The sequence below is a fragment of the Centroberyx gerrardi genome, chromosome 3, assembly GCF_048128805.1.
Source record: "Centroberyx gerrardi isolate f3 chromosome 3, fCenGer3.hap1.cur.20231027, whole genome shotgun sequence".
In the NCBI taxonomy this organism is placed as follows: Eukaryota; Metazoa; Chordata; class Actinopteri; order Beryciformes; family Berycidae; genus Centroberyx; species Centroberyx gerrardi.
The window spans coordinates 11,661,165-11,685,872 of record NC_135999.1 but is presented as its reverse complement, the minus strand read 5'-3'; the positions used below and the strand labels follow the sequence as shown (position 1 = coordinate 11,685,872).

Sequence of the window (24,708 nt, the reverse complement as noted above, 5' to 3'; positions counted from 1 at the left end):
AAAGACTGTAGGAACATATCTGTACATAACTGTGGTCCATTGTCAGCAGCATAGTAAAGATGAAAAACTGCTACAAAAATGTAAAGAAGTAATAATAGAAATATATATTGCATATTTGCGGGGAATTTACTAATATGCCATATTGACATATTTCACAGTGATATTTAAAATATGTAACCGAGGTATTCAAAATAAATGGTTGAGACTGTAAAGGTGAGAGAGGTAGATCATGCGTAGGTAAAAAAAGGTCTAAGAATGCTCAATGGTTTAACAATCAATTTTAAGATTTTATTGATTACTTTCAAATGTACGTATGGAGATTTACCTTCCTGTGTACAGAAGGATAGATTTAAATAGTCAAAGCGAGCCACCTGGGGGCAGGAGTTAGCCAAGATGTGTACTGTGGAACCATGACAACCTGTGCTTTTCCACGTCATCTCCTCCTGTCAATCCTGTCTTTCTCTTCTGTACCTTGTCCAATACAGCCAAAAAGCCACAAAAATAATCTTAAAAAAGCTCTTTTGACAGTCTAGATTAAGCACAAAATATGATCAATGATTTTCAACCAGCGACCATAAGCCATAATGCCTGCAGAAATCTGATAACTGATAACTTGTTACTGCTCTAAATATGCAACAGTAGTAGGCCTATTGTCCAATATGTTTTCTGAGCTTTGCTAAGTGGGCCTCAAAAGCCAGCAGAATCAGTTTTGCTTTTGGCTTCAGTTTGATGGTGGATTTACAAGTGTAGTTAAATAGCCTATTAATAGTAATAGGCTATTTCTGTTGTGGTGTTCAAGTGTTAATGGAGCCAGCAGGTTAAAGTAACAACATACAACTTTTGTTTTTGTTTACATTAAAATAACATTAAATAAATATCTGTGACCCTATGTGTACATTCCTAAATCCACCCATTTGGCATTTCAATTGCGTTTTTGGGCGTTTACCTTTTGCTGTGCGTGAGTGTGAGTGTGAGCATAGGTGCGGCCAGCGGTGAGCTGGGCTGTGGCTATCAATTGCAAGCAGGTCATAGCAACAATAACAATGGCAGAAAGCAGTCAGAAACAAAAGAACAATGATGATACTTACCTCCGCCTCAGGCTGGATATCATTTCAAGGTTTACAGCTCATCAGGATAAAATGAAATGTTGGGGTGTGAACTGACCAAATGAGGAGGAGGAGGGCGGACTACACTTTCTGCCTCAAGGCGAGAACATGCAAATTATAGCATATAGGACAATTCTGACAATGGCCGGCCTGAGCAACTCAGGCTGGCAGAGTCATAAAATCTCTTCTTAAAGTCTGCATGTAATGAACTCCCATTATGTTTACTTCCTGATGAACAGTATGGCCCCTCCGCCCCCCCATCAAATAAAACTGCCTTTCTCTCCCTGATTGATATCCCATTGGTTTACACTTTTGAATGATCCCTCACTGCGTTATGTCCCACCCCAACATCCTGTTTCAACAGGAAATACATAAAATCAAGGAAGTAAAGATGCTGTTTCATGGGGTCTTTAAAAAACACACTTTTATCGTAAGCCCTTTTTATAACCTTTGACTTTTATTTTTTTTTTTTTTATCCCTCTTGCCTTGTCTGTTATATTATTACATTTGTTGTTATCCCTATGGCTGGATCGATTTATCTTACCTTTTGTTATTTATTGTATTATTATAATTATTATTATTATTATTATTATTATTATTATTATTATTATTATTACTATTAAGAATAATAATAATAATAATAATAATAATATATTTACTATTACTTTTACCTCACTGATGTATTGATCTGTATGTTGTCTTTTATCTCTCTTGATTGTGCGACACTTTGTAACTTTACTTTGAAAAGTGCTAAGTAAAGATGATCATTATTATTATTATATTATTTTCAATCAGGACCTTATTTTCCTAAAATTGAATCACTTACTTCACTGTAGAGCTTTACATACCTCTAGTTTGCCAGGAGCGCTGCTGTCCAATACACAACAGGAGGGTCAAAGCAATCTCCAACCTTTCAACACAAGTTCAAGTATTGACTGAACGGTCCTGGGGCACAGGAATAACATGTGAATTCTTAAGGTTGGCATTCCAATTTAAAGGACAAGGTCAGCAATTTTAGACCTAATTTTGGACATAATTTGTCTTTTACATACCTGTAGTACTTAGACCCACAGAGAATATTGTCTCTTGAGTCAGCTGTCGGTTGAAACGGCGAGCTCTGTTGCTAGGCCTCTTTCTGCTAACGATGAGACCAAACGGGGTAAGTAAAAAAACACCAAAAAAGCCAGCCTATGAAAACGATATGGTGACCAACTGATGTATCTGATGTATCTGTCCACAGCCAGAAAAGCAGCAGCACCACACCATTTCCACTCAGTGGGATAGTCTTCTACGAAACTCTAACTGGTTCCATGTGCAATTGTTTACAATCTGACCTGACTGTCCACAAAACTAGATCATGCTGCCAGTAACACACTTTCACCCCACAGCAGGCTGTGCTGCGGCAGGGAAAAATGTGAAAGTGAAAGTGTGCGTAAAGGCAGAATTGTGTCATGAAATCAGATCTAATTTTATTTAATGTACTTTGCAACTGTTCCGTTTACTCTCAACTCTCCTGTGCAGCCTACAAAATGGCTTTTTAGGACATATTTTGACAAACCCCATTTGGACACATTGGTAGCAGCAAGAGGCCTAGCAACTTGAGCTTGCCATTTTAACCGACAGCTTATGGACCCTCATACTTTTGGACCATTAACACTATAAGGAGAAATGTCGTGCTTGACAACTTAATGAGACTCATAAGCTATAAAAGGTTTTTAACAGTACCTTTTCTCAGTCTTTAATCAACTTCTTGTTCTTGCCTGATTTCAATTTGAATTGCATTGTAGTGAATTCATATTTGATTTGTGAGCAATAAATAATAAGAGTAATAAACACGATAATGGTACACATACATGACCCCAGTTTGAAAATCTGTTTCACAATGGCTGTTACCAAATGTACAAACTTTTAAATACTAAACGTTTCCAGTGCTTTTACTCCATTCCCTTCCATAGTGAAATTGCTTAGGAAAACCCCACTGACATTGCACCATCTGTAGTTTCAAATATTTGCTAGAGGATTCTGAGGTGTCCACCCTGGATGGAGACGGATACCTTTTCTTCAGTTCCTCTGCTCAAAACACAAGCATCAGCGCAACTCTATACAGGAACAGGTGATGGTGACAGCAAAATCACCTAGCAACAAAAGACACAGGCACCAATCAAAACACAGGTAAACAGGTAAACAGGTAAACGTAACTGTTGATTTTATAAAACAATTCATTGTGTCTTTTTAGCAACTACTTCCTTTTACCTTTTGAACTGTAAGCATTATTTAAGGTTAATGAGATCCTGAATGTGGTGGGTAGGAGAAAATGTTTAACAGTTAAGGGGAAAGGAATGGTTGGGGGCGGGGCTCAAGTGGAGATGATTGTCAATACTTTTATTAACGTCTGATATGTCTATTATGTTTGTATACATGTCTGTCCTTGATAGCAGTCAACCATCACTAATTAGACAGCATTGTTGCTGAGATCTTTACTGTATCATTATTGTCTAAGTGCCTCGTGGTTTATATTGTATATTTGTCTACTGGTGATTATACCATTTTTTAAAACCCCCAGATGTTTAATAAAAATTTGATCACAAAAACATTAAAGTGTTCCTAATTAACTCAAAATATTAAAAGATGTATTGAAGGAACATGGTCTTAGATGTGTTAGTAGTTAGTTTACAATGCAAAAGCACCAATATACAATGCATCTAAAAGATTGTCAAGGATGACAAAGTGACTTATTTCCAATGTTGTTCCAATGTCCCAATGTCCTTGATTATAAATAAAATTCAGTAGCAAGTTATACAAGAATTTCACAAGCACAAGACTATTGTATAACTACTCAATACAATAAGTGACCTTTGCTATACAATGTTGGCGAGGAAGACAGAATAGATAGATAAAAAGAGGAGGACTTTACAGCTTTACTGTCCCAGCCTATGCTGCAGGACCAGGCCCAGAAATGTTGGGCGGTTAGTTTCTTAACAATGAGATGCCTTTAACCTTTCTGCCTTTAGTCTATACTTGTACATTCAAGTGATCTCTTGTAAAAGTCACAGTAGTAACAGTTCAAAATCTCTAATATTGTCTCATTATCTCATGTCAAATTACACCTTATAAAATGGAATGATGCGTAGGTATGTTTTGACATTTTTCCCCATCAAACAGCAAATTTATACATTTGTTCCCTTGAATTGAGGATGATCAGAAATAAGTAGGGGAGACAATTCATCCACCTCCCAATTTGGAGGAGGATGCGTCTCCCACACCTCCCCGCAAATCTGTGCATATGCCACAGTTTATACACTTTGATGTCATATTCTGCTTATCTGAAAGGCCATCTACCTTCCCTCAGGGGCAGGACAGGGTCAAAGAAATTATTTTTACATTTCAGTCTAACCTGTTTGGGCACATTATTTTCCACCTATTCTAATAAGCTCGTAACTCAGTCCATGAGAGGTATTAGGCCAACGATCATGCTGTGCCCGCATGCTACAATGCATGGGTGATTCATGAAAAGATAATGTCAACTACACACCTCAAAAATGGCATTGCTGAAGAATGCTTTGCCTCTCATCTCAACTTCAAAGCTGGGCAACTTGGCTGATGTAGAAAATCATCAAATTGTCACAAAAGCAAAACTCATACTTTCTAAATGGCAAAGGCATATCAGAATAATTAAATAAATTATAGCTGCTGTGCAGCAGTGTCGGGGCCGGGCATTTTGAGGAGGAAGATGAAGAAGAAGAAGAAGAAGAAGAAGAAGAGGAGGAGAAAGAGGAAGAAGAGGAGGAGGAGGAGGAGGAAGAAGAAGAAGAGGAGGATGAATAAGAAATACATGAGGGTCCATCAGGAGAACTGCCAGGACCATAATTATCATTAAAACACCTTTGAAATCATGTGTCTCTAATCCACACAGCACAATGCCTGAGTAGGCATAAGCATGTTTATTCTGCATCCCCCAGGGCTCGAACTCACAACCTTTGCCATCAATGGCAAGTCGTGATCGAGTTCAGCTACCTGAGAAGTGGGAAAATTAGAGGTGGCTTCACACTATGACTTAGCCAACCACCAGGGTGCAGGATAACAGCTGTCCATGCATGTAAAGGCAGATTTCAAACTAGTGTCAAAAATTCAGTTATCAAGACAAAATTCTGAGAGTTTGTGTACTTCATCTAGACAACATAGAGATGTCTGTAATTTCTTTTTACAAAGATTGATTGCTCCATAAGTGAAAAACTGATGTTTAAAGATGCTCTATTTCCATTGACTGCAATAGTTTACATGAGGGCAGAATTCAAAATGCTGTCAAAAATTCAGTTTTTGAGATATAATTCATCTACCGTGACAGCAAAATTTTGTCAATTTCTTTCATGTACATTGAAGATTTATTTAGTGAGAATTTGCAGTAGCTGTTTACAGTACTGTTTACAGTAAAACATTTTGATGCACTGCGGGCTCAATTTTTTATAATTCAAAAATCTGGCTGGATCGTTTGTGGAGGACAGTCTGGAGATGCAGTGTAGCAAGCTTGGTGTCAATTGAGCAAAAAATGTGGGAGGAGATAGGTTTAATTAGTTTTACAGTTTTTGATAAAAACAGAGTGATGGACTTCATAATTTGCACTAGGTTGAAGTTACAAAAGTTTCTTCACACTTGGGCCTACATTGAGGTTGAAGTTGCAAAGCTGTAGTACATACGGCCCCTAATTACAAGTTACTAAAAAAAAAATTTTAAAAAAAGATTCCTATTCCTAACCAATAAATGAAAGGGGCATCAGTTGCACATCTTCACTGTATTGAATTTATGTGTACAGGTAATCCACATCAATGTCATTTTTCACAGACCTACAACTCAGTGTAAATGTTTTGTCAGCCCCAATATGACATGTGCACAAAGAGAAGTGAAAGATGAAGTGAATATACCAGCAACCTGTTGAGATGAAAGAAAATACAGTATTGGCATGCAGCATACTGCATTACACAACATGTGATGAGAGCCAGCATGCCATAGCTGCCATCCATGTCTTGTGAAATAGCCAACCTCTCAATTATGGTTAAGCATTGACGTCCACTATCGTGCGTGTGTGTGTGTGTGTGTGTGTGTTTGTTTATATGTTTGGGCAGGGTGGTTCACTGTTTCAGTTCTGATTCATTTGGCAGAGATGTGTTTCCGTGTTTGTTGGCAGGCGGTGCCACTTTGATCAGATGGGGCAATCAGTTCACACCACCCTCCCCAAACCACCAACACAACCCTCATTCAGAAAAAAATGCAGGAAGAAAAATACAAATGAATTAGAACATCTTGAATGCCCCTTGTTTCTCAACATTACTTGCACTCTTCAGCCTTCAAAGACATCAGTACAATTTGACTGGTGTTGTGTAACCTAGATTGGTTACGAACCAGGATGATTTTGTGTAAGGGGTCAAATTAGCCGCTTACCACTTTTCTAGGTGGTCAGTGTTTGTCTGAGGGGATCAAAAGAAAACAATGATCTGGAGACTGCTTCACACAAACTAATGAATATGTCACCTTGTGAAATATACTGTACTGTATCACAATATATTGTCACATTTACCTCAATAATGATAACTGAACTGATGTATGTACTTTTCTTTTTGCTTTGTTTTTACCTTGGTTCACAAATATCACATTTACCACTTGTTGATAAATACATGTATTACAAACAATGCTTGGAAATGTGAACACAATGACTCTTTAGTGAACATTTATTCAACATTTTAACATATTGCACTTTTAATAACCAATTTGTTTACTGATGGAGAAACTACACATGGATTGTCTCACGTCTTTTCTAATTTTCATAATAAATAATGCTTGTGCTTGTTTTTTCGTTGCCATACACTCATCATATTCTATGTGCTTTTTTGCTATTTCAAGTGATAAACTACATTGCTTGTGTTACCTTTCGTAGTTGGTACTAATTTCCAACAGTGCACAGTTACTTACACTTACAGTAACTGCATTCTGTTCCGTATCATGTTTTTTGCGAAATTTGCAAAATAAAAATAAAAAAGACAAAATTTGCCCAAACTACCAACAGGGAATGCTTTTTCAGTACCAGGTCTTCTTCATTTTCATTCAGGTCATTGTTCCTACCTGGTTCAGGATCAATATTTGCACTCAGGTAAATTCTTCCTGTCTAGAGTCAAGAGCGGTAGTGAGACTAATGAGGCTATTGTTGTTTTGAAGGAAGTGCAGCGGTCGGATGAGGCAGGTGTGCATGGACTGAATGTGACTGGGTGTTGTAATTTTGTAATTTTTGCAAGCAGTGGAGCATGAGTAAAGTTAAGTCAGAAGTTAGATTCATAATGTAGGTATTGGTGAATATTTTGTGATATGCAAATTATTCCACATTTGTCTAAAGTAGTGAAAGATTCACGCCTCATCCAGGTGGTGATAAGAATTTTGTTTATTTACTTTCATTGAGCAATTTTCATAGACAAATATTGTGCCAATAGTTAAAATGTCTGTGTATAGTATAATTTACAGTAAGACAGTTACAGTCACTATGGGCTCAAGCCCCTGGGTTCGTTTTCTCCATCTACTTTCAGGTCTCGGGGCCCCAGTCCCATCCACAGTCTCTGCTGACAAACTTCCTTAATGTGATGTATTTCCTGTTGAAACGGGATGTTGGGGCAGGGATCATTCAAAATTGTAAACCAATGGGATATCAGTTAGGGAGAGAAACTGTTTTATTTGATGGCAGGGATGGAGGGGCGAGATTGTTCACAAATCTGTGATGGTTTGATTGGTTGGAATTTTTATGTGGCCTCCCGGTACACTATGATGTCACCACTAAAGATTTCCCATTTTCGAGAATGTAAAAGTGATGAGATTTTGATATAAAAATACAATAAAATAAAATGTTTGTCATTTTTTGGGCATAAATTGTCAAATAGGTGTATGGTATGATAGTTAGAATGAGCTAAAAACGCATTTTTCATTTCAGTGTGACTTTAAGAGGGACAGGTTGCACCTTAAAAGTAGAGGCACAAAGCTTCTGGCCAGACATTTTGAGGTTGCTACCATCAGACTAGAGTGCAGAAAAGTTGTATGCCAGTGGAAGAAATGCACACTGCAAAATATTTTATTATGAAAGACCAAATGCTTGGCTATCAGAAGGATGCGAGATCAGCATATTTCTCAGATATGATATAAAAAAAATTGTCAGAACTCCAGAGAGTATCAAAAATGCATGGGAGCAAGATGTTTCTACCACCTTTCCTAATGAAACGTGGGATGCAGTATTGGAGCAAGTGGCAGAGTTCCTCCTCATGCAGAAGGCAGGGGCTTATCCAGTTTAAGATTCTGCACCGTATCCATTTCTCCAAAACCAAACTTGTTAGAATATATCCACATTACAATCTTACAACAACAACATTGATCCTACTTGTAACAAATGTAAACTGGCACCTGCTATTCTATTTCATATGTTTTGGACTTTCCCCAGCCTGCCTGGCTTCTGGAAAGCTGTGTTCAGCTCTTTAGTATTTGTATGGCAAGGTTATTGAGGCACAACCCATCACCGCAGTGTTTGGAGTAAAACCAGGCAATGCGGTTCGGTGAGTTGATACAACATGATACCTTTCACCACACTCGCCTTCCTTAACTGAATTGGAAAGGTTCCAAACTACCATGTTAGATGGATATTCTTATATCACGGTCACCTTGTTCAGTGACAAATGTAATGAACTAGGAAGACTAGTGTATGTGCTGTTTTGATGTGAATGATTTAAATCCTCTTTGTACTTATATGGGGGAATTTAATTTATTTTGTTTCTAACCATTGTTAAGTGATTTATTCCATGGCAAGAGGTTGTATTGAGTACTATTCAAGGTGATTGATTCTGTTGTTAACCCCTCCCCTAGCCACACTACTGATACATGATGCTCCCCTGTGGAGACATTTTATTTCTGCTGAGTTTTGTACATACCCTTTAAAGGGAGAAAATGGAATATAACTGCATTTCTGACCTCTCACTGAAATTAAAATGTAATCCAATCTAAAAATGTATGTGTTTATAATGAAATGCAGTATTTAATTGAACAACTTCAAAATATCAAATTGGACCCTACCAAAGTAGTTGTTTAGCAAGATAATTTCCATTTCCATTTTTCAGAAACTAAGAAAAAATATGTTTCCATACTATACAACATAAGAAAACACTCAGTTTCTAGAGTAGTACTTCTATTAATAAGAGCCAATGCACAACTCTTTTTGGGGTCCACAGGCCCTTAAGGAATCCAGTTGAATTTTCACGAGGTTGCTGAAAGTGAAGAGGCATTCTGAGAATCACTTTATTGATAGTTTAGCGTGCTATTCAAAGAAAAAAAAGGCCCATATTCATATCAAAAAGTAATCACAGTTAATGGTGTGAAAATTAGACAAGATAAGTAGATGTCAGCATACGTTTAAAATTGTGCTTACAGGCACTGATAGCTGCTTCTCTGCAGTTTGGCATCTCTCACAATTTTGGGAGTTTATTTCGTCCGATGGAGCTACAGACATTTTTTTCTGCACAGATTGGATCAGAGAAGGAAACTGTCATGTAGATTTCATGTAGAGGATGAAAACATTCATGTGGCCTCAATGCTCTTCACACTTGAAGGGTAATTCTGGTAATTTTCAACCTGGGCCTTATTTAAGAATAAACAACTTCAATTTGAAATCAAAGCAAGCGGGGGAAGGTCATTGCCTGTGATTAATGTATGTAGAATGAGAGGCGGCTAATGTGTATCAGTGACTCTTCTCAGGCCCAAGCTCCTCCACATTCAATCAAGACACCCAAGATTAGAGTTTATAAATATAACACTATAACTGGTTTGACAGCAGCAGAAAATCTCATATGAGTCAGAATGAATGAAGGCATCAGGAAGTGTTTTTGATTCTTAGGAAATAAATCAGAGATCAGATCAGAGTCAGGTGGCCTCATTTCAATGGAATCGGCTCCTTTGTTTTTCATTTCTTTCATTCTGTTTTCTTCTCAACTAAATTTAATTTCTCTTTACATTATTTCACCCATTTTACAAACAGAATGATGAATGCAAAATAATTCCATTCATTTTCAATGATTCGTAAACCTGCATCAAGGACTATTACATTTCTTTTAGATTTTGTCCATGTTAAAAGCAGCTAACGTATATGTCTGTATGCCTTGTAAATGGCTATTGCTTCTGTTTACAGCTCGGCTTCCATTTACTTGCACTGTAAATTGTAATTGTTTACTTTGTAAACAATGAGAATCCTTTGAACACCCAACAAAGTCTTTTTACATGTGTGTAGGAGACCAAAAGCATCAACACAGATCAGCCCAAAGAGTGGGCTGGTCTGTGCTCTTGCATAATCTATGTTCTTGCATAATGTAATTTCTTTATAAATTAACCTTTTGGTATTAAAACCTTCATCCTTCATGGATGAACATTAGTAAGGTTAATAATTCTGAGGATATTGTATTCCTTTAAACTTATTCTAATTGCCAATATCATCTTTAAAAAGTAGATTTACTCATTTATGCCAAATTGTATATGTACCCTTGTCAAAAAATAACTCTGCATATCTGCAGGTTAATCTGTTCCTTCTGTGACACAAGGAAATATTTAACAAGATTTGTAAAATTGTTGTCCTCACCTCATCAATTACCCAACCCATACATGAAAACATACATCACAAATCGATCTTCCAGTCTCGGTGAACAGAGCAGCTTCTGCCTGCCTGTATTTGATTTGAATAATTGAACATAGTCATAGGAATAAATGATTTCTTAAATTGAGTGGTATTCTCTGTAAGTATATATGCTACTATATGATTATACATTTTAAAAACAAACATCTAAACTGGTCACCCATGGACAATGTTCACTTTCAAACAAATATTTAATGTTGATCGTAGAGCTGGATGCTGAAAGACGAGTAGACGCATGCACAAAACATTGATTGTATTAAAGGTCTCTATTCAAATTGTTCCTTTTCTATTTCTTTTGCCTTGCTGCCAAAGCAAACTAGAGACCAATAAAAAGATTGCCGTCAAACAAGAAAGCTGCTATGTCACTGTACTGCTGTCTCCCACGGTATTTTGGGCCCACACTGAAAGGAGCCTCATTGAAGTCTCTGACGTAAAGAAAACAGACTTTACACACCTGCTTCTGATGTTGAAGGGTTACAACACAGTTCATTATAAGAAGTCAAATGGTCTGTAAGCAGCTTTTGGTTGACAGTGGAACAACAGAAAAAAAATGTTGCCATAGAGTAAAGAAAGCAGTTCTATGAAAACAAAGGTGAATAGTAAAATAAAAACAACAATCCTTATTCTAGCCCAAGCTATCATCACTGATCATTTCATCAAGTCAGTGCTGTTACAGTGAGTATGTATGCCTATATGTGTGTTGGCCTGTGTGGGGATTTGTATTTTACAGTGTGTTTCTGTGGCAAATACAATTTTCATGAGAACTGAGCAATCAAGTTACCCCAGTGCCATGGAGTTGTAGAGGGACATTTGCATGTTGAAAATAAGCTCGTCAGATTCCTAGCTGTCCACAAAAGAAAAAATGTGGTGTGCCTTTGCTTTAAGAGTTTCACCTAAAAGGGAGGTGTGCTTCTCCTGAGAATCTCTTCTGTCATATCATGCACATATTGTCAGAAGAGGCTGGGTGTAACAAACAGAGCTTTAAAAGATAAGCAACATGGATTAAGTGTAGGTGAGGCTGGAGGAGGTCAGCTGACTGGTAAACGTGATACTCCTACACAAGAGTGGAAGTAACTAATTACATTTACTCACTTTACTGTGATTGAGTAGCTTTACTGTATACTTCTTTTAAAGTCAGTATTTTTACTTTTACTTAAAGGATTATTTTGCTCATTCCTGCACTAACTGTACAGCTTTTCCATTTCACTTTAATAGCAGATATATTGCACATTTTTTATTATATTTTTTCATATTCTGTATTGTAAATATCTCTTTTTGTTTTTTATATTTATGTTCTTGACTTTGACTTGCAGTACTTGTTGTGCTTTTTACTTCTACTTTCTTATTTTTCTCCATGTTTATTGTATGCACCTACATACCAAGGCAAATTCCTTGTATTGTTAACTTTACTTGGCAATAAACCTGATTCTGAGGATAAGGCCGGTGTTTTTTAATGCATTGCTTACCGTCAACAAATCCTATGAAAACAACAAAATCAGCAATGATTTTGTTTTGCCAACAAGTCTCGTCCATGTAGCCGGTGCCCAATGCAGCCATGTCCCAGCAGCCATAGAACTTCATTGTATTAAAAAAACGATTTAAAACACGTCAAAGAGCCATGCCGTTGCTCTGGGCAGCATATTTCATCATCGCGATGCACCGGGCCAGCCGACTTTTTCCTCAAACAACTTAATAAGCCGGCTGTAAACACGTTTGCGATCTCAGGAAAGTAGTTCCGTAGCACCGAAAATAGTCCCCGGCGTAATGAAGAATTTGTTCCCATTTGAATTTGATTTGGTAATAACTATAACAGCCTGACTTTTCATGGTAACAGTTAGCGATTTTTAAAATTTAAACTATGTCTTTGTGAGCTGTATTTCAAGGTTTTTAGCTTACAATTGGAGCCAATGACTTCCGGGTTGACGGCTAAAAACGGTACGTGGGAAGTCAGAAAGTAACGGGAGTAGAGCAAACGCATTGTTGATTTTGTTATTTTCATAGGATTTGTTGACGGTAAGCAATGCATTAAAAAACACCAGCCTTATCCTTTAAGGATGTTTTTATTTAGGTATTGTACTTCAATACATTTTAAATCATCCATTACAGAGTACAATTTGGGGTGTGCGGCTTTGGGGGTGGGGATTGGGTTGGACAATGATCATTATTTTTACTGTGTCTTGTCTTGCCTCATTTTGCTTTTTGTGTTTCTATGTTTCTCTATTGTCTCATCGCATTGAATGGGATAATAAAGTTTATCTAATCTTATCTAATTATGGAGCCATTTTGCCATTTCAAGTAAACTGCACACTCTTCAGACATTAATTTCTTCTTTGTGACTGGTGGGGGTGGAGATGAAAAAAAAAATATTTGCAGCAGATTCAACTGTTGTTGGTGAGTCGTTATTGTGACCATAGCCGATACGTGAAGTTAATTTGGACACTATAGGGGAAATCTACTGCACCTCAATTAGGGGTGGGTGGGATGTTCTCCTCTGTTGCAGCCTCTAGACTGATAAGACAGCTTTAACCGCTATTACCGACACAGACACAGTATTCGAAAACATGTGGCCAGAGATATAATTATGGGAAATATCGAAGCCTGAAACGTTTGTGTATTTTTGTCCTCCCGTGCCAAAAAAATAAAGAAGATAAGCATAATTTATTGTTTTGTGTGCAACCTATGTTCTTCACCAGAGATTATGAAATGTAGCAGACCAGTGAGGTACATAATAAGATTTAAAATTTGCAGTGACATTAGCTGTCAAGGTCTTCTCTTTGTCCCAGCATTCCAGATGCTGAACTCTCTTGGAACAGAAAGGAGAGGAGTTTTCTTCCATGTCACATCTTCAGGACGTGTCCTACTCAGTGTATCTATAGTGCTCCAAATCATGTGGACAGTTGAGTGGAACTGATGAAATGTTGTTTAGCGATACATGCCTCTTGTTTTCCCTTGAGTGTTTAACCACCCATATTCTCAGTGTTTCCCCAAAATTCATTTAACTCTTAAGATTTTGTCGTGTTGAGTAGTCTAGTCAACAGCTTGTTCTGGCTCGGAGGAACAGTCGAGCCAATCAGTGCCTTTGTAGGCGGGACTAAAGTTTGAACCATTTATGAAACGGTTTTTCATTGGCGTTTTCGGCATAATAAATTTGTTGAAATCATCACCTTAACCTGTCTGCAAAAACAATATTTTTGTCACAATCAACCGACATTCTTGGTAAAGTTGGTAAATACACTGGTGGCTGGATACGTCAGTAACTACATCAGTCTCTAGTGACACACACACACACACACACACACACATACACTCTAGTGACACACACACATACACACACACACACACACACACTCTAGTGACACACACACACACACACACACTGAAAACAGTTAACTAGGAGGCAATGTCAGTCTGAATAATGGAGTGGAAACAAAATGGCCATTCAGTCTGAATATCAGAATACTGGTGTTTCACAACAGCAAGAAACCTGACACCAATGCTTGACAAAATGTTAAATGCAGAAAGAAATTAGTGCCAGCATGAGAATATATTTGAATTGCATACATTTGAATTTGTCATGCTCATACAGAATCATTGATTTAAAGAAATGGATTTGTCGAATAAATGAATTAAAAAAACTACATCAAGGCACAATTTGAAATTGAATGCAATGGCTTGAAATTGAATGTGATTAGTATTGAATTAAACTTTGTACTATCATTTTCAAATTCGGTTTTCACAACTCAAATTCAGTTTTCTTAATTCAGATTCAGCTTCCTGAGACACAAGGACTTTTGATCCTTGAAAAAAAACAAAAGCAAACAGAGAATTTCCCTACGGAGTCAATAAAGCATCACATTTTTATTACATTAAGAACTTCCTCTGATGTTTGAGTGCATCTCAACTGGATTTCAGGTATGAATCTGGTTTGCCTATTATTTGTACAGTGTAGTGTGTCGACTGCATGGTTGACTAAATAATGGCAAGGTATTGATACTCAGTCAGAGGGAGTAAGCCTTAAACCATAATTGTGTTAAAACTGTGCATCTACATACTGACCTCTGGGAGAAAACCATCCTTCTCAGAATAAAAAATGTCAAACATTGAAATCAAATATTTTCTGAGGAAATTTGAATAAAATAGTAGTCACCTCATTTTACTCAAAATAGATGACAGTTTTTACTTGGGTTTGCATTTTACATATTAGTCAATTTTATTTTCTCTTTACTTTTTTCCTACCTGCCTTGACGACGTGAATGGAATATCTTTACTGTGCTAGTACTTTCCATTCATTAGTCCATCCAATATTCATCCATACTCACATAAGGACATTGTAATTATTATTTTTATCAGGTGCATTGTGCTCACATTCTTTGCTGTTTTTTGTTCATCACATCTTCAATCATTGAAATGTCACCACCAGGGTGTGGACAGCAGTGTGACTGGAGAGTCCTGTTTGCCAGAAGTATGACATCTATATCTTTGTTATGCTAATAAAAATATTAGTCACCAGTATCATATGTCTGCCTCCTTAATTGGCTTCAAGAGTGCATGTCAGGAAGAATAATTTTGTAAACAGACAAATATATACTACTACTACTAATACTACTAATAATAATAATATCAATAATAATAATAATAATAACAATAATAATAACAATAATAATAACAATAATAATAATAATAATAATAATAATATCAATAATAATAAACTTTATATAGCACTTTTCAAAACAAAATTACAAAGTGCTTCACAGTGGAAAGAAAATAATAAATAAATAAATAAATAAATAAATAAATAAAACATTAGTTACAAAAAATAGAGTGACATCAATATCATATATACAATAAAACAGAGACAGTAAAAACATACATTTAAAATGAGATACCAAGAAAAAGTACTTAACATCTGATAAACATTATAAATTTGTATTAGAATAAAGCCATGCTCATTTCAAATAATAGTGTAGTGGTAGTTGAAGAGGTGGGTATGCTATGATCCCTCAATCCATTTGTATGTGCCAATAGTCAATTGCCTGATAAGTAGGTTTAACCTATTATGCCTAGAGTAGAAAGTAATGTAAGCATGAACTGAATATCTATGTCTACTTAAACCACTGGGGGAACTGGATCTTCAACAGGCACTTCCAGTATGCAGCAATATATTGCAGTGACGTTTCCCTGCATAGCTTACATTATGTATAAAATATAACTTGTGGGACAACTGGAAATACAAGTTCACCATGAGTGAGATCAAAATAGTCTATATGCTATGCAATTGTGAAAACAAAGATGGGCTTGGGCTAAAATGATGCCTCCATGGTGCAGTCAATGGTGCAGAGGGATGCACAATAGTGGAGGAATGTTGGGAGGGTTCTTATATTGACAGCAGCTTAACAGCATAAAAGGAATGACAAGGCCACTGAACGTTAAGTACAGCAGTACAGTTTCAGGGAAATTCATGTTTTCAAGAATTTTGGTTCTTCCTTCCATCTGCACCACTGTACAAGAGAGTGAAAGTCATAAAAGGCTTGAGACAACTGGTGAAACAATACGATTTAAGGGAATTTTATTTATTTCATTCAGGAATTTAAGGTGAGTAATTTTTCTCATGCAGAATTTAAGTATGAGAGATGCAACTGATCTCTATTTCAGCAAAACTTAAGAAAATTCCTTTCATTGTGGTATATTAATGTGTTTAAAATAATATATTCTTTAAAAAGCAGGAACAACAATTCTTTATTATCATTTTTAACCTTGATTATCCTCTGCAGCACTTTATGTTGATACATTTAATATCTTCACATTTGTGTTTCATTGCATTTTGTTGGTACGAGTCAGCTTGTAAATTTTAAAACATTTTCTCAAATTTAAAGGAAACAATGCCTGTTGAAAATTGTACAGATGTTTAATGTGGAGAGAAATAGTTTTTATGCTTTTAATGTTAAGCAGCCTGAATAGATAGAGCTGAATGGGAGGATGAACCTGCCAAGAGTGTACTTCAGCAACTAACTGACTAACTAGCTGCCAGACTGGAGTCACATTGAGAAATTTTGTTTAGAAGGATCCATTATTGTGTTGACTCTAGTAAAGATGGGAAAATCCATTTTGCATTTGGAAACAATGAAGAGTTTAGCTGTAGCTTGTAGACATCTAACCATGAACCTATCACCCAAGTCAAGTGTCAATCCAAGCTATTACTGTCCATTTCAAGTTCCTTAAAGATGGCAGTTAGATGTGAGATGAAATAAGTTTAATTTTATACAATTTTACAATTTTAACTGAATCAAAAATTAAGAAAGGTATATTGCCTTACAATTATTAACTATTGCAGTTAGTGTATTTTGCCCTAAAAAGGCAAAAGACATTAACTGCTCATTGTGAAACTGAGAAAAATAACCTTTTATCTAAGTTTTTGTCTACTGCCTAGTGAAATGTTTTGTAAAAAGGTCCTGACCTCTGGCTTGGGTGTTTCCCAGGGGCATTGGTAGGATTTTTTAGAACACAATGGGCTCAGCCCAGAGGCAGTTAGCAGGTGGAATTCTCACCTGGGAGAAAGGCTTTTAAAATTTCAACAGCAATGCTCACTTTGATGTGAACAGACATGGATCTAAATTAAGAAGCACAGTAAACACTTATAACAGCAGTCTGTACAGGCCTACACACTAATTTAAGCTGGGAGTTATATTGTGTAGTGTGCTGCTCACCACTTCTCATCTTAACTGATGCTGTCTCTCTCTTCACTCCTCCCCCTCTGAATTCTTCTCTTGCCTCTTCTTATTTCTCTCCTCCCCTCATCTCTCTTTGTCTCTGTCCTCTTCTCCCCTCTCTTGTTCAGTTCAGGTTTTGCAAAAGGTGAACAGAGAGATGTTTCATGTGAAGGGAAATAGTTTTTGCTTTTAATGTACAGCAGCACAAACAAATAGAGCTAAAAGGGAGAATGAACCTGACAAGTTCGTACTTCAGTAACTAATTAACTAGCCAGCAGACTGGAGACACAAGAGACATTTTGTTTACATCCAATATTATATTGAGTCGTTCTGCTTTGCTAGATGTCAAGCCTCTGAAAAGCCATTTTGTAGCCTAATGAAGAGTTTAGCTGTAGCTTGTAGGCATCTAACTATGAAGCTATAAACCAAGTCAAGTGTCAATCCAAACTAGCCGCTGATGTCAGCTCACCAGCACACAAGTGTTTTGCTGTGTTTTGATATTTGGATAATCAATCACCCTTTTAACCAAACCTAGCTCTACTTTTGATCTTTTGACCCCTAGCCTAAATCCTGGCCTACATCCTGGTTAAACTTATACAGTATGTGTGAATAATCGCTTGTGCATGTTCACTATAACATATTTCTCTTTCTCTACATTATTCTCTTTGATTATTATCTGTTGATAAGCATGGCTTATGTCCAGTTTGCTGTATTTCTCTCTGCCAGCTATGGATTCAAACATGTCTTCCATTTTTGGAATGGGGTGCTCTTAAAGTTATGCCAAATTGTTTACAGTCAACTTACAATCACCACACAACTCTAGCTGTAGAATCTGGTTTTACTACTGGGACAATTGGTGCTGCCCATTCTGGGAACTTCACTGGTTCTATGATTTGCAGCAGTCGCTCTATCTTGGCCTACACCTTCTTTATATAGCAATTTCATAATCCACTTTTCTTTATTTTACCATTAACTGTTGTCTAAGAGGCTCTCCTCTGGGAATGGCAATTTCCTGATTTAGTATATGAATAGTAACATTCTCCCTACTGTCCATACTGTAAATAGTGAAAACATCCTCATTACTGCATTCCCCCTCTTCCTGAATGAAATATGCACTTTTCTTGTTTCTCTCTTCCCCCTTAAAGGATAACACTGGTGTTCCATTACTGCGCACTGTTACTTACTTCTGGTGGCAGTGAAGAGGCAAAACAAAACTTAAAGCAGAGTCGGGGAGTTGGGGGGAAATACGCACAATGATCTCTTCACATTCAGTTCTGACAGAATGGAATTACTTTTGATATGATTCCAACTGCAGTGATTGTGGTGTTACAAAGTCTTGGTAGGAGAAAATACAATGCACATGTTATTTGTGCATTGTGTTTTTAATGGATTTTTGTAAACAATGGGAGCCTGTGACTTCCGGGAGGTAGGGCAAACCTGCAGTAGAACAGACAGTAGTTCCCACTGTATTTACACTCAACTTCTTATCAAGTGACTACAACGTGTCACTAAAAAGTCTACTGAGTTTCAAGTGATACTCAAAATTGTGTAAAAAGTAGTCCACTATTCAATGTCTGATCTTGGGTTAATCTTAGGGTTGGGTTTAGGTTTAAAAATGGGGTTAGAGTTAGGGTTGGGTTTAGGGTTAAAAATGGGGTCAGAGTTAGGGTTGGTTTAGGATTCATTTGTTAAGGTCAGGGTTATATAATCTGTAGAGGTGTACCAAATAGATTAGTGACCCGTTGTCGAACATTTACTTTTTGTCACCTGATAGTTGAGTATCAACTTTGGACAATCCAAATAAGGTGTTACCATAGCTTCTGACTGTGGCAAACACATTGGTGGGTTTAGACTTTTTATGCGCAATAATGGAGAAAGGAAAAAGGTAAAATTACACTGGTGTTATCCTTTAAGCCTTTTTTGTCACTTCGGCACTCTTATGTGATCCACCTTACTGTAGAGGTGACACTTTTTTTGTATCTCGTTCTGCCACATCTGTAGGACTTTCAATTTCTGGTTTGAGATTTTGTACTGGCGTCAGTCACTTTGTTCACAGACCCCATGCTAACTCTTTTCCATTTTGCATTTTCTCTCATACTGCTCCTGTCTATGTCCTTGTTATGGCCTGTACTTATTTGCGTGCCTTATTGAATATCAATCCATCCATTGACAGCAGTCGCCACAGTATTCCATCCTCATTTATTCCACACACCAGTCTGGCCCTTAACATTGTTAGGGTTTCTCCAAAATTGCAGTCTTGTGGAACTTTCCTCAGCTCTGCCACATATTCAATCACACTTTCCTTGCCCCTCCTATTTCTTGAATTCCATTGCTGAACAATTCCTCTACGATTTGAATTAAAATGTGTTTTTAAGGCCAGTCAGGGTTCTGCAGGTTCTCATCAGCAATATGTATGTTTGCCTCCCATGTATTAGCCACTTCATTTTCTTGGTTTGGGATCTTGCAGTGTTCCTCGAATGTCTGTGTCCTGCTATCAAAAGGTATCACAGATCCTGCTGTGCCAGCCATGTCCAGTCTAATCTTTGTCTGTATCTAGCACTTCCTAAAGAAAGCAACCAGCTTTTAGTAGCTTGAAGCACAATGTTGATAGCTTCTCTATGAGGCACCAAACTGGACAAAAGAGAAGTCCAAATGAGATGCTGTGCGAGAGGCAGATCAAATGTGCACGCAACGTGGTTTCATTTTTAACTTCTAACTTTTAAATAGGAGTTATAAGTATGAAATCATGATTAAAAGTGACAGTGCATGAAGGGGACAGTTCCTGTGTATTTGGAGACATAATATGTTCTATCTCATAGGTGGCTGAGAGATGGCTAAGAGTGGGAACAGATGGAGAACCACACTTCTATATGTCATGGGTAAGTAATGCAAATCTGGGTGTACTTCTGCTGTGGGTTCAGGGAGGAATGTTAGGTTACGTTAGGTAACGTTATTACCTCTGGTATTTAAATTACATTAGTGGAATTATTTAACTGATAACCGTGTCATAATGCTTCAGTGCACTGAATTGAATTGAACACACACGATGTGACTCTGTGCTTGTTTAGCTTCTTGTTCTTAGCTGATAGGAGTGATAGGAGTGAAACCCAGCTTCAAGGTTTGACAATGTGTCTGTTCTGCCATGCCCTTCTACACATCACTGATGTACTGTGATTTGCATACTGCTGGCCTGCCTGCTTGAACGAGTCTCCTCTGAACTCTCCCATCAACAAGATGCTTTCCCCCACAGGACTGCCACTGACTGGATGTTTTGTGTTTATCGCACCAGTCTTGGTAAATTCTAGACCGGGGACTGTCACCATGTTCCATGGAGGGCCAATAGTATGCATGTTTTCCTTCCAATCAGACTCCACCAGGTGATTTCACTGATTAGCACACCTTCTCCCAGTGAAGGAGGAACTCCTCAGTGAAATAACCTGGTGTAATCTTGGGTTGGAACAAAAACCTGCATACTGTCGGCTCTCCATGGCACAGAGTTTGAGACCCCTGCTCTAGACACTGTAGTGTGTGAAAAAAAGGGCGGCTGTTTCTGTGATGCTGGAACCGGTGTGTCTGGATGATCATACCCCAATCAAACATTTCTAATGTTTAATAAAACTACACCTGAACCTCTCGACCCTGTCTGCGTGTGTTATATACGCCAGTCAGTCACTTAACTCACTGTCTAGAGGAGTGAGCTGTTTGATTAACCAAAGTCTACCAAATAAAGTTGCCACTGACTGTAAATGATGGCTACTAATTAGCAAAAAAGTATAATTTTGGTCATGATAAATCAATTAGGTAAGGAGGGTGCCATAATGATTAGTGAAACCATTCTACACCCGGTAGGCCAGGGTAAAAACACCCTTGACAGAAAGCATCCGCCCTGCTAAAGTGTTGCTGAGCAAGAGACTGAACCTGTACCAGCTTTAGGGGCAATATTCTGTAACTGACCTCCCTGTGGAGACAAGTTGATACACTAAATTCTCCTGCCGGTGAGCTAAAGAAAATACCTTTCAAACATCAAAAAAACAAAAAATAAGATCAAAATCAACCCTAATAAAAAAAAAAAACATGCACTTCCCAGCAAAATGTATGATATATTTTGGATAGACTCTTGAAAAAATGACAGAGCTCAGGAAAGACAAATGGAACAAAAGCTTAGGTGTCTATTAAAAACACAAACATTGCACATTTTATTCAAAACATCCAATTAAATAAATTGGGTAACCCTTCATTTTACAGGTCCCTAACAGCGTATGAACTATAGTTCATACGCTGTTAGGGCGTATAGTTCATACGCTGTTAGGGACCTGTGAAATAGTTTTTTTTGTTAACGTCTAATTAGAAATTTCTAATTAGACGTTAACAAAAAAAACTATTACACAGTAACGTGGCTAATAATTATATAACAACATATTTGCTTTCATATGTATTTACATAGTACCGGACCTGTAAAGTGAAGCGGGCCTATCTTCTACAATTCAATAGTAATTCCTATGTATTTACATGGTACCGGACCTGTAAAGTGAAGCATGTCTATATTCTACAGTTCAATAGTATTTCCTATGTATTTACATGGTACCAGACCTGTAAAGTGAAGCGGGTCTATTTCCTACAATTCAATAGTAATTCCTATGTATTTACATGGTACCGGACCTGTAAAGTGAAGCGGGTCTATTTTCTACAATTCAATAGTAATTCCTATGTATTTACTTGGTACTGGACCTGTAAAGTGAAGCGGGTGTAATTGGACAATGAATCATACAATGTGATCATTTTTATTTTCTTTAATGGCATTTAAATGGTACATTTAAATGGGAGCTTCCAGTCGTGTGCCTGCGTTCGTTGTGTGTAAATTAATTCTCCACACCCAGGGGTCCACCTCTCCGTTAAAACACATCTGTTAGTTAGCTAACATTAGCCATGCCCATGTTAGCTTCGGGTGCTTGCGCCGGGGATATCTCTGCATGCATGTCGCTGTAAAAAGAAACACATCTGTCCCCATTCAAAAAACGTTTGCACTGTGCGCTCATCATCATCGACCCCCTCACCAAACAGAGACCATTCGAAGTAACTGTCACAACTATGTCATCCTGGCTTGTGTTAGTCCTAGCCATAGCCACTTGGAGCCAGCTTGGAGCTAATGAAAAATAGGTCCTAGCAGAATCCCAGCCGAAACGTCGACTACATAGATCTAAACATAGAGCTAGTCGCCTTTTTGCATGCATGCAGAGATATCCCCGGCGCAAGCACCCGAAGCTAACATGGGCATGGCTAACGTTAGCTAGAGACATGCATGGACCATGTATTAAACTAGGCATGGACCCCTGGGTGTGGAAGATTAATTTACGCACAATGAATGCAGGCACACGACTGGAAGCTAACATGGCCAAGTGCTAGCTAACTAACACAGCCAGCACTCTAGAACAGTTAGTCATGTTAGCTCCCAGGCGGGTGCTAAAGTTCATAGCATGCATAATCTTTCACTCACCCCGGGATAGGCTAAAGCTAGAGAACGGCTCAATATCTGTAAAATTGACCCCCGACACTTTACGGTCTGGTCTGTATGGAATGTAAGCTGCTGTCCTGTCCTACCATTTATATGCCAATAAAGAAAATAAACATAGTCACATTGTATGATTTATTGTCCAATACACCCGCTTCACTTTACAGGTCCGGTACCATGTAAATACATAGGAATTACTATAGGGTGACCACATTTTCAAACCCCCAAACTGGGACCCTTAAGTGTACCGCACGTTCATGCACGCGCACATGTATGCGCTTATGCACGCACCATAGGCGTTTTCATCAGGATGGGGGACAATTATTTCAGCGCTTAGCACACCTAGTGACTGCACCTTTCAACACCATGGACAGCGCCTCAGCAAACGAAAAATGATGTTTTGTCTCCAAAAATCCAAAACCAAAACATAGTTTATTTGAAAACTGTATAATAACACTAGTAAACACAAAACACAAGGATTGCACTGGTGTTATATAACATATTTATTGATTGTCAGATACCTTTAAAAACTGCCAGTTTCAGATCACTGTCACCGGCGTTCGCCCCGCTGAAGTAGGTCGCAACGGTGCTACTACTAGCTTGTAGCCACTGCTTACGTTTGGCCGTCTTAATATGATCTTTTATGTCGGCGTTTCCACCGTGCGCGACCGAAAATGTACTCTTGCAGTGTGTGCAGAACGCAGCACTTTCGTTGCCGGCTACTTCACGAAGAAAAGAGTAAGCCTTCTGGAGGTCTTTAGAAAAGACCGACTTTCTCTTCGGCATGACAGCTAACCGTTAGCGTACTGACAGATTCTGTCGGACAGAGCCACAAGCGTCATAGGCTAGCAACAGCCTGGACAACGACACATTGATTGATTGACACACATACAGACAAATCAGTGTTGAATTCAGACGCGTGGTGCATTGTTTATGTTTTTTGATTGGGTTGGGTAATAATGAGCGGGACAGAACATGATAAACGTCTATGTAAGCGCTGAAAACAAGTATAATACTATTATTATTATTTTAATTGTGGTGAAAACCGGGACAATTTGGTAGTGAATGTTGAAAACCGGGACATTTTAGTGTTTTACAGATATTTGTCGGGACTCGGGACACCCATCTTGAAACCGGGACAATCCTGGACAAACCGGGACGTCCGGTCACCGTAAATTACTATTGAATTGTAGAAAATAGACACGCTTCACTTTACAGGTCCGGTACTATGTAATTATATATGAACGCAAATATGTTGTTGTACAATTATTAGACACGTTACTGTGTAATAGTTTTTTTGTTAACGTCTACTTAGAAAGAATACGTTATTAGGGACCTGTAAAATGAAGGGTTACCAAACAAATTGTGAAATTTTAGTGATAGTAATGACCTACACTTAAATGACAAAATAATTTTATATTTCACAGGACTCTTAATATCACTGAAAATGGACATCTCCAGTGAAGCTACAACTACTCCAATCACCACAACGGCCCAAACTACATCAGCAGCTCCCACGACAACAACAGGAGCATTAGCATCTACAACAGCAACAGCAGCTCCAACAACTACAACAGCTACTCCAACAACTTCCACAGTGGAACCAACAACTACAACAGCTCCTCCAACTACCACAACAGTGGCACCAACAACAACAGCTCCTCCAACCACCACAACTGTCCAGAC

General features: G+C 37.8%; 1 long non-coding RNA gene across 1 annotated transcript; it reads left to right on the top strand.

Moving 5' to 3' along the window:
* Nucleotides 1-16,255: 16,255 nt before the first annotated feature.
* On the top strand, nucleotides 16,256-24,525 carry LOC139922459 (uncharacterized). The gene is made up of 3 exons (XR_011785142.2): nucleotides 16,256-16,398; nucleotides 20,333-20,392; nucleotides 24,450-24,525. It is a non-coding gene; the product is annotated as an uncharacterized LOC139922459 (long non-coding RNA).
* The last annotated feature ends 183 nt before the right edge of the window (nucleotides 24,526-24,708 follow it).